General features: G+C 32.4%; 1 long non-coding RNA gene across 1 annotated transcript; it reads left to right on the top strand.

The window, feature by feature from the left end:
• The first annotated feature begins 51 nt into the window (after positions 1 to 51).
• LOC129005431 (uncharacterized) lies at positions 52 to 7,478 on the top strand. Its single transcript, XR_008491826.1, has 3 exons — positions 52 to 167; positions 5,289 to 5,385; positions 7,341 to 7,478. It is a non-coding gene; the product is annotated as an uncharacterized LOC129005431 (long non-coding RNA).
• The last annotated feature ends 7,290 nt before the right edge of the window (positions 7,479 to 14,768 follow it).

Genomic DNA, 14,768 nt, shown 5'->3' on the forward strand with positions numbered 1-14,768 from the left:
CGTGTGTGTGGAGGGGAGAGGGGTGTGGGGCTGGGCCTGTCCTTGGCCTTGATCGTACATCCTTCCTCCTCCTGGCGCAGGATCCCGCCCAGTGAAACCTCACGCTGCCCGCCACGCCGCGCCGCCGCGGCCGCCACCATGTCTTCGGGTGACATCATGTCAGACAGGTAAGCTTCATCACATCATTTGACATGTTACTTACTGAATACCTTAGACATTTTTTACATTAAAAATAGTGTAAAGAGTGGAATCTCGCGATCAACTTGAATGTCTATAATATAGTACATTTTATTCTATGCGGAAAAAAACTTAATACCAATTGTGTATATTTAACCAAACACGACTCGCAGAAATAACTTTCAGGCTTATACGAATGTGTTAAGATTTAAAATTATTTTTATAATCTGAATATGAAAACATAAAAGTTTCGGAGAAAAAAAATATAACAAATACAAAGCATTGATTTAATAAAGTATATTACCATAATATCTTTCAATTTTTAGAATGGTAATTGTACCAGAAATTTATATTTGCGATGTTCAAATAAGTACAAAAAAGTATCAAAGGAATGTAAATACTCATTTCAGACACGATGGTTAATTTTTCAGCAATTGTCCTAATAAATATTTGGTTCTGCATTGAAAACCTGTTAGGTACTTTTATTGGAATTGTAAAATAAAACGATTTAAAAATATTTCTATTACAATTATTTAGTTTTTTTATGTTTGTATGGACATTATATTTGAAATATATTTTTTTTTATTATAGTAGTTTGATTATTAAATAATTGTTAGAATATCAAGAGTTCCTGCAATTTAAACTACAGGGTTATTCTAAATGATGGACCCATTTTTAATGCTTTATAATTTTTATACTATTAAACTTACTGCTACAAAATACACATCAAACGAAAAAGCAGCTCAAAGAGTTTATGCCTTCCAAAGACACATCATTTAACAATATCGATCCAACAGAACTGTAGATTTAATTGTACGAAGTTAAAAAGTAATCTCCAACTTTTTTACCACTAAAAATTTGGAGGTTACTTGACGTTTTTGCAAATAACTTTTAAATGGTGAGGAAATCGACCAAAGTGGAAGGTAATATTCCGAAAGAGAATAAAATTTCCTACAATCTACTATTACGCATATCTTGAAAATACTCAATAAATGTAGCTTAAATTTGGCTTAAAATAATAATAATTACTGTATTCATCATGTTGGCATAATCTTGATTGGTAAAGGGCTCCATATTTTAATAAATGTTGAAAAACTCTTAATTGACTTGGAAAGTTAAAACAGCAAATTACTCAACAAGGTGATGTTCAAGCAGCTGAGTTATCTAGCTATAGATGACAAATCAATAAAAGCTGACTTAATCAAGCACAAGGTAAAACTAATTACTCAGCATTTAAGAATCAAACATACTACATCTTTGAAAATGTGAAAAACCTTGAGTTTATAAATTTCATTATATCAGATAATTTTAATAAATATTTAAAAGTTAAAATAATGTACAAATTTTATCAGATAGTTCAATAAAATACATCATGGAGTATACTGTACAGTAATTATTATTAACAGTAAAACTGTGAAAAAACAAAATCTGTAATCCGTGTTTTATTGTAGTTTATTAGTAATTTCTCACTGATTTATATCAATAATAGTATTGAATAGCATATCATCATTTGAAAGATTATTAAAATGCCAAGTTTTTTATGCATTTCAACATTGCATAAATGGAGGTTTATGTATCAAAGGAGGCACATGAAAATTATCGTAATTAATTAATTTAATGACATTTTTACTTTATTTTGGTTATAACGTGGACCATGTAATGGTATAATTGTTGAATGAAACCTTTGATTTATAGCAAATTTAATGTTCTTTCCAATGATTTTAACTATAACTCTCTAAAGTAATTGGTTAAGTTTTTATTACATAAATTGTGGAGCAAAGTCTAATAAAATAAGAAAAACACAAAATCCCCCAAAACAGCCAAACGGTCGAAAATCGGACATGGGTTTATAGGAACTTTTTTGTTCCTTTTAGTGAGTAGAACCCACTGGCGAAGTTAACACGGTCAGTAGAAACTCACCCTGTATATGTGAACGTTTATGTGGTTGTTTGAAGAAATCTTGGCATCAGGTTGACTAAACAAGTCATATGATAACATTAATAGCATTTAAAAAATTGCAAGGTTTACCAACAGGGTACAGCCTTAAAATTGTTTTTTTTTTTTTTTTTAGAACAATAGCTAATTTTAAATATGCCACAACAAAAAGCTGTGATATAAAATGAGAACTCTCAAAGAAGGATTGTTTACAGTTATGTTTATGTTTTTAATATAATAAATAGTTTGTGATATTGTGCGAATTGGGCAGTTTTATTTTTTAAGTGCATAATTCATCAACTTGTATAGCTTTCTGTTTTTCAAAATTTCATAATAATGTGTTTTATGTTTTTTATCCCCAAAAATTATGTCTGGGAAACGGAGTGCCCTGTAAATACTTTTATTGGATTACTGATCAAGTCAACTGCTCGGATGGAAGGGACTAATATTATAGATGTGATAGTTTAGACTGTTTAGAGTATGCCAATAACGTGAAAACTACTTGACTAATTGAGCTGATTTTCCCTCTGAATAGAATTAAAATACTCCAGCCTTAAAATGACCATTGTCATTTATTCGTTTTAATACTCTTTAAGAGCTTTGCCCTGGTGACTTGCAAAGTTTCCAGTTAATACAGTTAATATTAGAATTGACAAATTTATATAAACCACGTGTTTGAAAATGATTTTTTCGTGCCCTATCAAAATTGTGGACATTGTCTATTTATGAGTTAATTACTTTTCATACAGCAGATCTATAGAACATTATTATTATTCTCTTAAGCGTTCCCTTCTCATGGTTAAGCACGGGTATGGCAGCTAGGGATTTAATAAGTTAAGAAAGTAATTTTAAAGGAAGCTAATCGGTAAAAAATTTCAATATGCTGCCAAAGTGTTTGAAAAACTTAATGAAGCTCAGATTTTCTCACAATTAAAAATCAACCTACCTTATAAATGGAGTAATGTTTAAAACTCTTTGAGCATAATTTACCTTTAGCAAATCATTGATTCGTTACAGAATTAGACACCATCGTAGAAGGACTCTACTTCTTCGTCTTTACAACTTTGGATGGACTTAAAATACAAGATGAAAAAGTGCTTAACTGAAATAGTAAAACTAGAAGTTTACTTCCTAGAAGAGAAAGGGCAAAGATGGTGTCGAAGGATATGCCTTATGCCAGAGCGTCCCAAAGGTTAGACTGTTTAAAATACTGTTTTAAATTTAAGGACGGTCCTTAGAATAAAATGTTGATTGCATTTCTTATCATACCAACCATTATACCAAGGTATAAGTTTGCATTGCAATATATTACACAGGGATAAAAAAGAGGATACAAAAAAGTAAAAAACATGTTGCTTAAGTTATTACCTTCTCTGTAGCAGCAAACCTAAGTACTCATTAAAATTAATAATGCTATTGAAAAAGAAAATACGCCTGACAATTTTAAGGGAATATGTTAGTGGAAATCTAGCCAGGTAAATGGAAATTCGCTTACTCTGCAGGTTACCTGTGCTGGAAGTATTTTTAAATTCCGTATTTCCTTTAAATCGTCAAATTTACTCATGGCTAGAACGACCTTAGAGTGTTCATACGTACGGTTAGAACTTTTTCTTTTCCCTGAAAGAGTTTTATGGTAACTGTTTTACCATTTCTTCACTATAGTATACAATATTTTATATATTAGATTCGGGATATTTTGCTAAATATAAAACAACAAAACTCCCTTAAGGCAACCCTGCACTTACATTAATCATTCTATAAATTATAGTCATTAATATGCCCAATATTATTTGTGAGTTACAGTACAGATTGTATGGATTGTATGTTTATAGATCAATAAGTAATAATTGTTTACACCAAACATACTTTTTATCGTATCGATTCTAGTTGGTTGATTTGTTCGATTTGTTTAAACGAACCTGCACATCGTCTAGTTTTCCTGGCCCCCCGTGCCCCATTACCTTCGAAGTCATGTTCACTCGCTCGGCCAGACTTTCTACGTCATATTGCAGGGGAGTGATTCCTCCAGATTTCGTAGGAATGCAGCATATTCACACTAATTACAGATTCAACTCTCGCTCAGAGATAGCGTGGTCGGCTTGGCAGCGTCGCGCAAATCTTTCTGCGAATTCTGAACAACGCTGGCCTGAAATATGGCGAACCGTTACCCTCTGTTAATTGGTCCACGGCAAACTAGATTCCTAAAACAGTTCGGTGACCTCAAAATTGCCAAAGCTCAATTTCCTCACGTGTAACACTTTCGGAAGTGCCGTTACATATCAAAAAGCAATTATGAGAGAAACAAGTAATATGTTCAGAATTGTATCACTCTAGTAAAGGAAGTTTCCTTTATTCCAATTGGTTTCTTTTCTAAAAATAAATTGTTCTTTACAACTTTTCAAATACTTTAAAACCAATTCATCTGCCCAAACGCTAAAGGTTTTTTTTTATTATTATTGTCTGCTGCTCTTTAAGGGATCATGTATTTTTCGTTTAGTCGTCAGTGATTCTCTAAAACATAATTGAATTCATTTGTTAATTTTAAAAGTATGATAGCCCACATGTTAGTGTAACAAATTATGGTGTCATCTGGATAATAGATGTCATTTAAATAGTTTTTATTTTTTGGTAAATTGGGTTTGTTATTGTGATTTTCACAAAACACGAATTTTGTCAAATCAGCTCGAATGATTAAGAAAAAGTTTGTAGTTTGTAGTCCTTTTAACTCCCAATGCTGAAAAATTGCTGTTCAAAAGTTACTGTTGATTTTTCCTTTAAAATATCATAGTTACTCCTCCCATCGCTTACCCACGATAAGCGTTGTTGACCAGATAAAGGGAGAAAGTATGTGTCATATTGCTTATACTGTTTATTTCTAATGGTTAAAAATTCTGATCAAATGAATTCATTCAACGGTATTGCTTTTTGCCTTTTTGTGCTGGTTGTGTTCTATCATTTGAACCTAATAATCTAATTATTTTTTTCAAATTTTCTTACTAATTTCCGTATACTGAATTTTAAATGCATTATTTAATTAACGTTGGTACATAAGAAATTACAATTATGTACATACACATTTTAAATAATTTATTCCTAAAAATAAAGTTATTTCTAGTAGGTCTGTGGAGATAAATTGTATGTCTTTTAGTTATAAAATATGTTTTGTCTTATTTCAGTTGCTGCGATTTGCAGTGAAGGACTTTATATGGCTATAGACAGTGTTCAAAACCATCGTGAATAGAAGATATGGATACGGATGTGTTTCTAAAACAGGTAAATTATCATAGTTGGCATCTTCTAATAAGCTTATAAAACCTTTTAAGTCACAAATTATGATATTACGTATTTAAGTGTGATAAAATTATTGATATTAATTTTTTTTCGTATTTTTGCAAAATAATCATGATGCATGCCAAATCACAAGTAGGGTCGGTTGCAGAATGTTCAAGTTTAGAAAGTACGCACATGCTTTACTGAATTATGTAGATGATAGGTGGGGCCTTATGCTAATCTGCGGCGATTCATCTTCCCAGTCTCCTTCCACCGATCTTCCAAGAGATCATAAAAGCCCAGACCGTTAGTCGGTAACTTCAAACGTAACATACTTAACTGAGCCGATGCAACAACAGCTGATTAGTAAAGCAGTTAGTCTGTCTCATATCTTACAGTTTGTTTATCACGCATTTGTTCATATTTTTTTAGGCTACATCTTCTATATATAAAACCCAAAGTACCCATGAACGTTTGAGAAAACTACAAGTCACACCCCCATAAACCATATACTTAAAATGTTCGTCATGACGAGAAACCTTGCGCAAAACTATCCATTATTTCATAAATTGCCAAACTGCCATTTAAGGTCGTAATTCCTTTCTAAAGAGAATTTTCCATGTACCTAATGTTAAAAATACCTCAGCAGTACTTATTTGTTTGTATTACTGTATTCTGTTTTGTTTATTTCAGCTTAACAATGAATCATTTCATTAATACTTATGAAGTCAAACAGGGTGAAGCCAGTAGTGGGTAACAGCTAGTTTGCTTAATGAAAGAACTATTTGAACATTTTTTTAGTGTAGCCTATATTTTACTTCTTAATTTTTTTTGTAAATGCGAAATAGTTTTTAAAATGTAATTTGATTACATTTTAGTGGATAAAGAAGTAATGCTCTTGTTTCATAAAAATGGAGTAGGCCTACTAAGAAATACTCCTCTAAAATGTATAGTGTATAAATGGGCTCAGTGGTTTGGAAAAATTACAGATTATTCAAGATTTAAATCAACTATATGTTTGAAATATAATATAAAGCTAACAACAAAGAAAGCACTTTATGCTAAGTGGTATCATGCTACACTAAATCGTCTGGGTGGATTCAATTCCTTTATGATGATGAGTATACATTTAGTTTTAAATGTATGGCTTGGTATGAACCGTAGATAACGAATTATAAATGTGCTGGTATGCCACTTGGATTTAAGGCCACAGATCAAGAGTCGGTTGTCAAATATTCGTGCGAGTAATAACATAAGGTTATTACTACCCAAGCCATTGTTTTTTTTCTAGAATCCAACATATGCATTTCAAATATAAGCTTTATTAAAAAAAATAACCTGTTCAAACTTATTTCAAATATATCAAAGCCAATACAATTCATGTTAGGAACTACATTTTCCCATAAAATATTTCATCCGTAAGAATGAGTATATGAAATTAACTAGATATGGGTTGCTAAAATACTTAAGGCTATCTTAAGTTTAGACTCATGTGTACTCGTCCTCGTCATACTCAATGATAAATTGATAACCAAAGTAGCAAGAGAGCTCCAATCTGGACTCCACGTTAGTGATGAGATTACCTATCCTGCCTTGTTGAAACAAATTAATGTTAGTCCTGCTTGGATCAGGTAAATCTCCCAGTAAGTGCAGTGCGATATAACGTTTACCACTGTCCGTCACTCGCATACACTACCTCCTATGTCCTATCATAACAGCCAGTTACAATGTATTGATAATCCATTTAATTAATAGGTTTGATTATCGCCGGTACGTGAATTTTCATAAGGATTTTTAAGACATTGAAAGATTAAATTTTACTATAAATGAATTACATTCATATTTTCTACAGCAATTAACATTATCAAGTTAAAAGTTTCCTATTTTAATACTAACCCATCCTAATAATATAATATAATTTCAACGATGTACTAATTACATTCTAGTTTTTCTTTTAGAAATCCTGATGCGAAGGATTCATACGTAGGATCAACAACAAGACTCGCTCTCTGAAGAATCAAGACAAAACGAATGTATTGTAGATGAGATGTAAGCTATCTTGACATAGATGTAATAAACAGTTTTATTTATAACAATTTGTGTTTTCTTTGCTATCATTCAACCGAATATGTACTCATGAGTGTTTGAGGAATATTAGGGTTACATAGCTATAACCGCTCTTCAGACACATAATAGTGCTTTGTACTTTTATGAATTGATTAATTAAACTAAAAACAATATTGGAAAAACAGATTAACAAATTAAATTTTTTATCATACTAAAAGTGTAGTTTTCAAATTATGTAAGAAAAAAATAACAATATCAGTTTTCCAACCAACAACATTCAAGCGAGTTTGTCATTTTCAATCTATATGTATTTCTTTGTCACGTTGTTATGAATAAACTTTTCCTTTTAATTGAATACAGTTTGTATTAACCACCAATATAACAAAAAGATATGTTTGTTTAGTTGTAGCAAGTTATACTAAGATCGTCTGTGTAGATTCAAATACACAAAATCTTACTTCACGAAATCCTCCTTAATATGCTATGAAAACATGCGCCACTTTTTCTTAATTTTCCCTATTCCCCATTTTCGTTGTTCTACATATATACATGGTTGTAGCCTATGTATATTAATGGATGGAGTGTTTCATCCCTGAGAAACTTGTTCTCATCCAAAAAAGCCATAATTTTTTCTAGATAGTGGATCTACAGCTTGATGTACATCCAATAAATTATTGGACACATTTTAAGATCATATAAACAAATAACCAAGCAACTTAGAAACATGGGAATTGTTTCATTGAATAGCAAATTTATAACAGTTTTATACAGTAACTGCAGAAAAATCATTATAAAAATGTCACTAATTATAAATACTCGCACCGCAGCAAACCTGCCGTCTAAGCGAATTTCCATTTTGCTGAGTTGATCTATTTAAATTACATTGGGTTCAACGAGTACCTAGGTTTGCTGCTTCAAGGAAACTAATAAAGTGTGTTTTAGGTAAAATAATTGTAGCTTAGTATAAAATCAATATTTTTGCCAAGTTTGATCGAAATATATCCATAAACAAGCAAACTACAACATTTTACAATATTCTCCATAGGAATTCAAATTCAAATTCAAATATATTTATTTGTGATAATACAAAATCTTGGCCTCGCCAAGTTTGCAAAACTCCAATTGATTCACAAAAATTTAACAAACAAAATTTACATTTTTTTTTGTTTTTGTTTTTAACAAATATAAATATTTCTAGCGCTACTAATTCCATTGCGGTATTAACCACCCGGAATAACATGGAAATTTTAAATTTACATTTTTTTAAGTTTTCTCCGTAACCAATAAAAGTACAAAAACACGTTGATATGCTCAATTGTTTGTTTTTTAAGCTATTAAAGAATATTTGGGAAATTTTATGTTTTGAGGGTCAAAAATGAGAAAAACCAAATTTAACCCATAAAACCCCGATCCCATGGTCCGATCATGCTAGATCGCGAACTCTTTCAGGTTTATCCCGCCTTACACCTTCAAACTAAATTTTATCAAAATCGGATGAAAACTACCGTACTCAAGCTATCGTGTTCACGGACTCACTCACATATACATATACATATATACACATATAAAAATTTTAACGAATTGTGTTTTTGGTCTCTGGTGACATCAAAATGAAAAGTTAATCGGTCCCGGGACTAGGTCTTACCGTGCCACCTACGGTAATTGCTACTTCCTATAAGGAAATTCCCTAAAAGGGGCTATAATGTGTACAATTGTGTAAAAATCACCCAAACTGTGAGCGTAAGTTATGTTTTTATTTCAACAATGGATCTGTGTAGAACATTTGTCGAATCAAACCTTAAACTGACTTAAGTAACAAAATTACTAGTGTGCAATAAAAAGCAAAGTCTTTGGTTTTATGAAAGCATATCTGTAATAACTGTGCAATGAAGGCTTTGTTTAGAGTACGGCCGTATTCTCTGAAGAAACATAACTTACAATAACAGTTCAGGTGATTTTACAGTCTTTTTAAAACGAATTTTCATAATTGCTGACAAATATAATCAATTTTTTGCAGTTACCGTATACAACTGTTTTGAATTTGCTATTTAATAAAACAATTCTCATGTTTTTAAGTTGCTTGGTTATTTATTTATGTAATCTTAAAATTTGTACAATAATCTATGACCACTCTGTAGATGAATAATTATAGTTTTAATTAGATTATAACAATTATAATTACTCTTGAGCTCCTCGAGAGTCTTTATTTTATGAGTGATTAAATTGGTTGATGAAGAATGTATCAAGCATACTGTTAAGAAGATAAAGAAATTATTTAGTGGAGCGACAGGTAGGTGGGGTATCATCTAGTAGGTTTGTAGGTACTGTACAGACTCGGCGTGACCACAAGCAGTAGAATGAGGAAAATAGTGCGGTAGCCATGAAGCTGTATTGACCTTAGACCGCAACAAGATAACAGGATGAGATACAGTATCTCCGTGAGCAGCTGAGATAGAGATACAATCTCTAGTGAGATGAGTGAGGTAGCCACTGGAGGTAATGATAGACTAGGGATATTGCCTTAACCGTGCGGTCCACCGTCCTCTGTCCTCAGTGCGATATCACTGACCGAGTGGCGTGTTGGTTGTCATACAGAATAGCCTACACTGTTGGAAATAACATATCAACTGTAAAATAATTTTACCTACTACCGTTAAAGTAGCCGTTTCAGTTCAGTTCTTAGAATAGATGATTTTCCTACAACAGCATTGTTTCCTTTCATAACAGCATAGTTTTACTCATAACAACACAAGTAACGGACCAATGAGGTTCAAGGATTGAGAGAGAATAAGTACAGTTGTAATTATTTGAACTTCAACTAATCAGCTGTTTAGGTTAATTTAATTGTTGGGAGGTATAATTAATGTTTGGTACAATGTTTCGTTGCATCACTGTCAGTGGCAATGAGAGGTTATAAACGAAAACTTAACCTCTCTTAGAAATTATGAATAGTGATTTTTAGTAATGAAAACACTGTTGAAGGTAAAATAGTGTTAACAACATTCGTAGAAGTTTTTAAGGCACTCGCCAAGGCTTGTACCTACAGGTATAATTTTGTACTCGTGTCGTTAACACTATCTTTACGCAATCGTTGCTTAAACTACTATTAACTGGATTGAAGTTGCTTGTGCATATTGAATCCAAGCAAAGGTCTTATATTTGAGAACTGTAATACTGTATGTGGTAGCACTATCTTTAACTTTAAATATCTTGAGTTATACATTTATGAAGAGAGTTCGTATGAAAACCCTGCTTTATTTTATCACAGCAAATTTTTAACCTTGTATAGTAAATGGTAAATTAATAATAAAGGTCTAGAAAAATATGCGAAAACTTGTCTTTATTTTTTTGCGAATTTTCCTATGGGGAATTAGTTATCAAATTAGATGACACGGAAAGACATAGACACGTGACCGATTTACTTTTTCATTTTGATGTCCCCAGAGGAAAAATACACTATTCTATATTCTATCCTATAATAAGTGTACCCCCCCCCCCCCCTTGATTGAGTTCGTGCACCAGCAATATAGGATGATGGAAAGAAAGTATTATGGGATTTTAATGATTTTTTTATCAAGGTTTTTACAAGTTTACTCTTACAACATGGAAATGTCCAATTTTCATTGCAGCCAACATGTACAGCGCTAAATATACATATGAATTGCATATATTGCATTTATATATTGCATTTTTGTATTCTTTGCATTTCTGTACAAAACTAAATACAAAGTAAGTTCCAAAAATCTTTACATTTTAAATGCTTATGTTATTCTGATAGAGGAAATGGGAAATGTTGTATTTTAAATGTTTATGTATACATTTTGATCACATTTGATCAAATTTACTTATTTCATTCCATACTATTGGCATTTTATCGATAAAACACTGTTGCCTTCCCGTAGGAACAACCCAAAGCACTCGTCAAAGCTAATGTTATTTTAAAATATGCCTTGTTTAGTGAAATATGTTTGTAAAAATCTTATCAGGCAAATTTAGGTTATTTAATATTACTGTAATATTATTTGTGACTGGTATCATACAATCATCAAATGTTTAAACTATATGCAAATTAAAGAATTCCTTGTCCAACATTCAAACTCCATTTGTTTTGCAATCTTGGAGTAATGATGACCACAAGCAGTTGTAAATTATTTGCTTCCGATTACAGTCCTATCACCCAAACCCCATTGTGAGTATGAAGAGTGAGCAGTAATGAGTTTAAGAATAAGGGTCTGTTATAACTGCTGATGTTTTCCCAGCCTAACCAGTAACCAACCCAATCTCTCCGACAATAGCCAAGTGTGGTTTATGCGTGACGTCTGCTGCTTTGGAACCAGTCATTGTGAGCCGCGAAATGCGTGAATTGCATAGTTAAACCACGCCGTGAAATGTAGGACCGCTTGAAATTCCTCATCTGAATCATAGTTTAGGTTTCTTTTGACTTGTTAGGAACGGGAATCGGTGACATGACATTAATAATTTTTTAGTCATTTTAGCGAATTTCCCATATAGGGAATAAGCTATTATCGTAGGTCTCGTGGTAAGACTGGACCCGGGACCGATTTTGATGAAATTAAAAAAAAACTGTAAATCTACATTTATTTGAACTAGTTTCAGAACCTGTCTGATCGGAGTATGAGAACGGGGTTTATGGTGAATTTAATGTGGTAAAACTGGGATTTCCCCAATTTTCACCATAAAAACATAAACTTTTGCAGTTTCTTTCCAAACCATTCTTTCCACCAGAACTTTAAAAATTCATTAATATATTAGTAATTATAAATACTGTAATCTATATAATTAATACGCTACATAAAACTTTGTCGGTTCAACTCCTTCGCCATTTCTAAACCGATTTTATCCATTGACGTCTCATTGGAAAGAGCGTGTCGCGTACATTTGCAAACTGGCCTTACATTTTTGCAAAAGTCCCTTGGGCTCTGCCCCAGTGGCTTTGAAAGTTCCCATGTTATTCTTATGAAGAACACAATTGTTTACATTTTGATCAGCTGTATAATTTAATTGCTGTTATTTATTTTTCAATTCAATGAAACGCATTGAGTTCATTTATTTACTATTTGAGTTTGTGCAAACATAACCCCTAAGACGGATCGTGTTAGTATGGTTGTGTTGTATCTTAAATTTGTGTTTTATCGTTGTTTTGTGTCGCTATGACGGATCGTGTTAGCATGATTGTAACTTAAATTTGTGCATATATTGTTTTGTGTAGCTATAATTTGTTTATTTGTTGTTTTTTTTTCTTTTAAATGCCTCCGACGCGACGACAACGAAACACAGACAGGAGGCGTAATTGTGATAACGACCGCAGCTACAGAACAGTGGCACGTAATAGGCTTCTCATCACAGTCAGCACCTGACCCTGGACAATCTCAACTATTAGGTTACAAATGCGCCCTAACCCTACCCCAAAACAACTTTGCGTTCTCAATTATTGGCCCTCTATCAATGACCTGTGTTGCCTGTACAACCGGCCGGAATGCTTTAGGTTTTTCAATAACGAAGATAAACATGGGCTGAGTTAACTTACACACCGGTAATCTTTGAGTTGACTCTTTTAAACTCATTGTAAATATGACTGTTATTCATTTTGAAATAACTCCTTTAATACTTTACAATTGCTCGAATTCGAGCAACATGTACACTAGTAGTATATTGAAGCGTTACTATGCGCTTGACCGTTAAAGGAAAATAAAAACTGCAAATTACAAATTCGCATGTTATTCTTATGGAGAATAAGTAAACTGCTGTAGTTAGTTTGTACATGAACACTTTTTTTATTAAATTTGGAAAATTTATTTATTTCATACTATACTTATTAAGATTGAACCATAAAAACACTTTATTACCTTCCCTGTAGCAGCAAACCTAAGTAGTCATTAAACTAATGTTTAAATAAGCCTAGGGAATAAGTATGACATGTTGAAAGTATATTTGAGTAAAAATCCAACTAGGCAAATGGAAATCCTCCTAGTCTGCAGGTTTGCTTTGGCGGGGTATTTGAGATAAAAACAGTAGTTGGATATGAAACAGAAGATATTGGAGTTTTTTCTTTAATACCTAACCATATTGCATAAATAACTTTACTCTCATCTCCAGCCAAAAAACTATTTTATGTACAATATACGCGTATTTACGCCGTAACTAATTTTCCTAAAATGTTCTTGCTATTAATGTTAATAGCTTTTTTGAAAATTGTTTTGTGATCGAAAAAATTAATTAGGTGTCTTTTTTTTAATTGGTACAAATATTTAAGCATAGTATTTATTAAATTGCATTATTGCATTTTGAATTACTGTTGTGTCTGTGCTAAGTCATGTAGATTTTATATATGTTTAAATATTACTCATTCTGTAATTAGGCATTCCACGATTTGACGAAATCCACCAAGAAGAACCACCAGGCAGAAAAGCACATACAAGAGAGTGTCTGTGACCAAAGTGTCTAACTTAAACTTTAATACAACCTACATTTTGTTTTGTGTATCTTATTTAAAATCAAGATTTTATTGTATTAAATGGTCTTGATTTTACAGTTGGAATTTTAACAGGAATGCTACGCTTGGTCGGAAACTTTGTTTGCTTTCTTTTTACTTTAATTCAACATTCATGCAAGTACTCTAATACTTAAAATTCATTTCTTTTAAATGTTAGCCTCGTCACAGCACCGTAGGCCGGTAGATAATTAGCACCCCCACACCACACGGCTCACAAGACACGGGATTTGGTCAAACGTAGCTAACAAGAGCCTCTCAATTCAAGGCCCACTTCAGATTGAAGTTACCCACTATTTAACGAGACTAATTAACCATTTAATTTATTTTATTCTCTGAGAGTTGATTGGTTGAAGAGGAGTTTAAGAGTTGTTGAACATTAAATCTACTAGCTCAAGTAACGCATAAAGTGAAAGGGCAGTTTTAGATAAACCCCTATGGATTTGAAAATATTTTAAAATGAGAGGTAAAAACAATAAGGTATAATATGGCAGTAGTTGGTTTTACTTAAATAAATAGAAAAAATCCAAACCAAACCACCAAACAAAAGGGAAACCATATGCAATCAACAACTAGCAATTGAATAGGAGTAACGCATATACATCATGCGGTGAAGGTACGTGATATCACATCCAGATGTCTCATATACGTGACTATCAGTAACGACGATATAGTACAGGTGGTAAAGGGGACGTGAACCCATCATGAGCCATGGTCATCCCATACAAAGCAGGCGAGAGAGAGAGAGGGGGGGAGGGAGAGAGAGAGAGAGAGATAGAGGTAGAGGTAGTTTATATGCTAGCCGCTA

Source organism: Macrosteles quadrilineatus, unplaced genomic scaffold (genome assembly GCF_028750875.1).
Source record: "Macrosteles quadrilineatus isolate MER2022 unplaced genomic scaffold, UCM_ALF_1.0 Scaffold_1__1_contigs__length_201487025, whole genome shotgun sequence".
In the NCBI taxonomy this organism is placed as follows: domain Eukaryota; kingdom Metazoa; phylum Arthropoda; class Insecta; order Hemiptera; family Cicadellidae; genus Macrosteles; species Macrosteles quadrilineatus.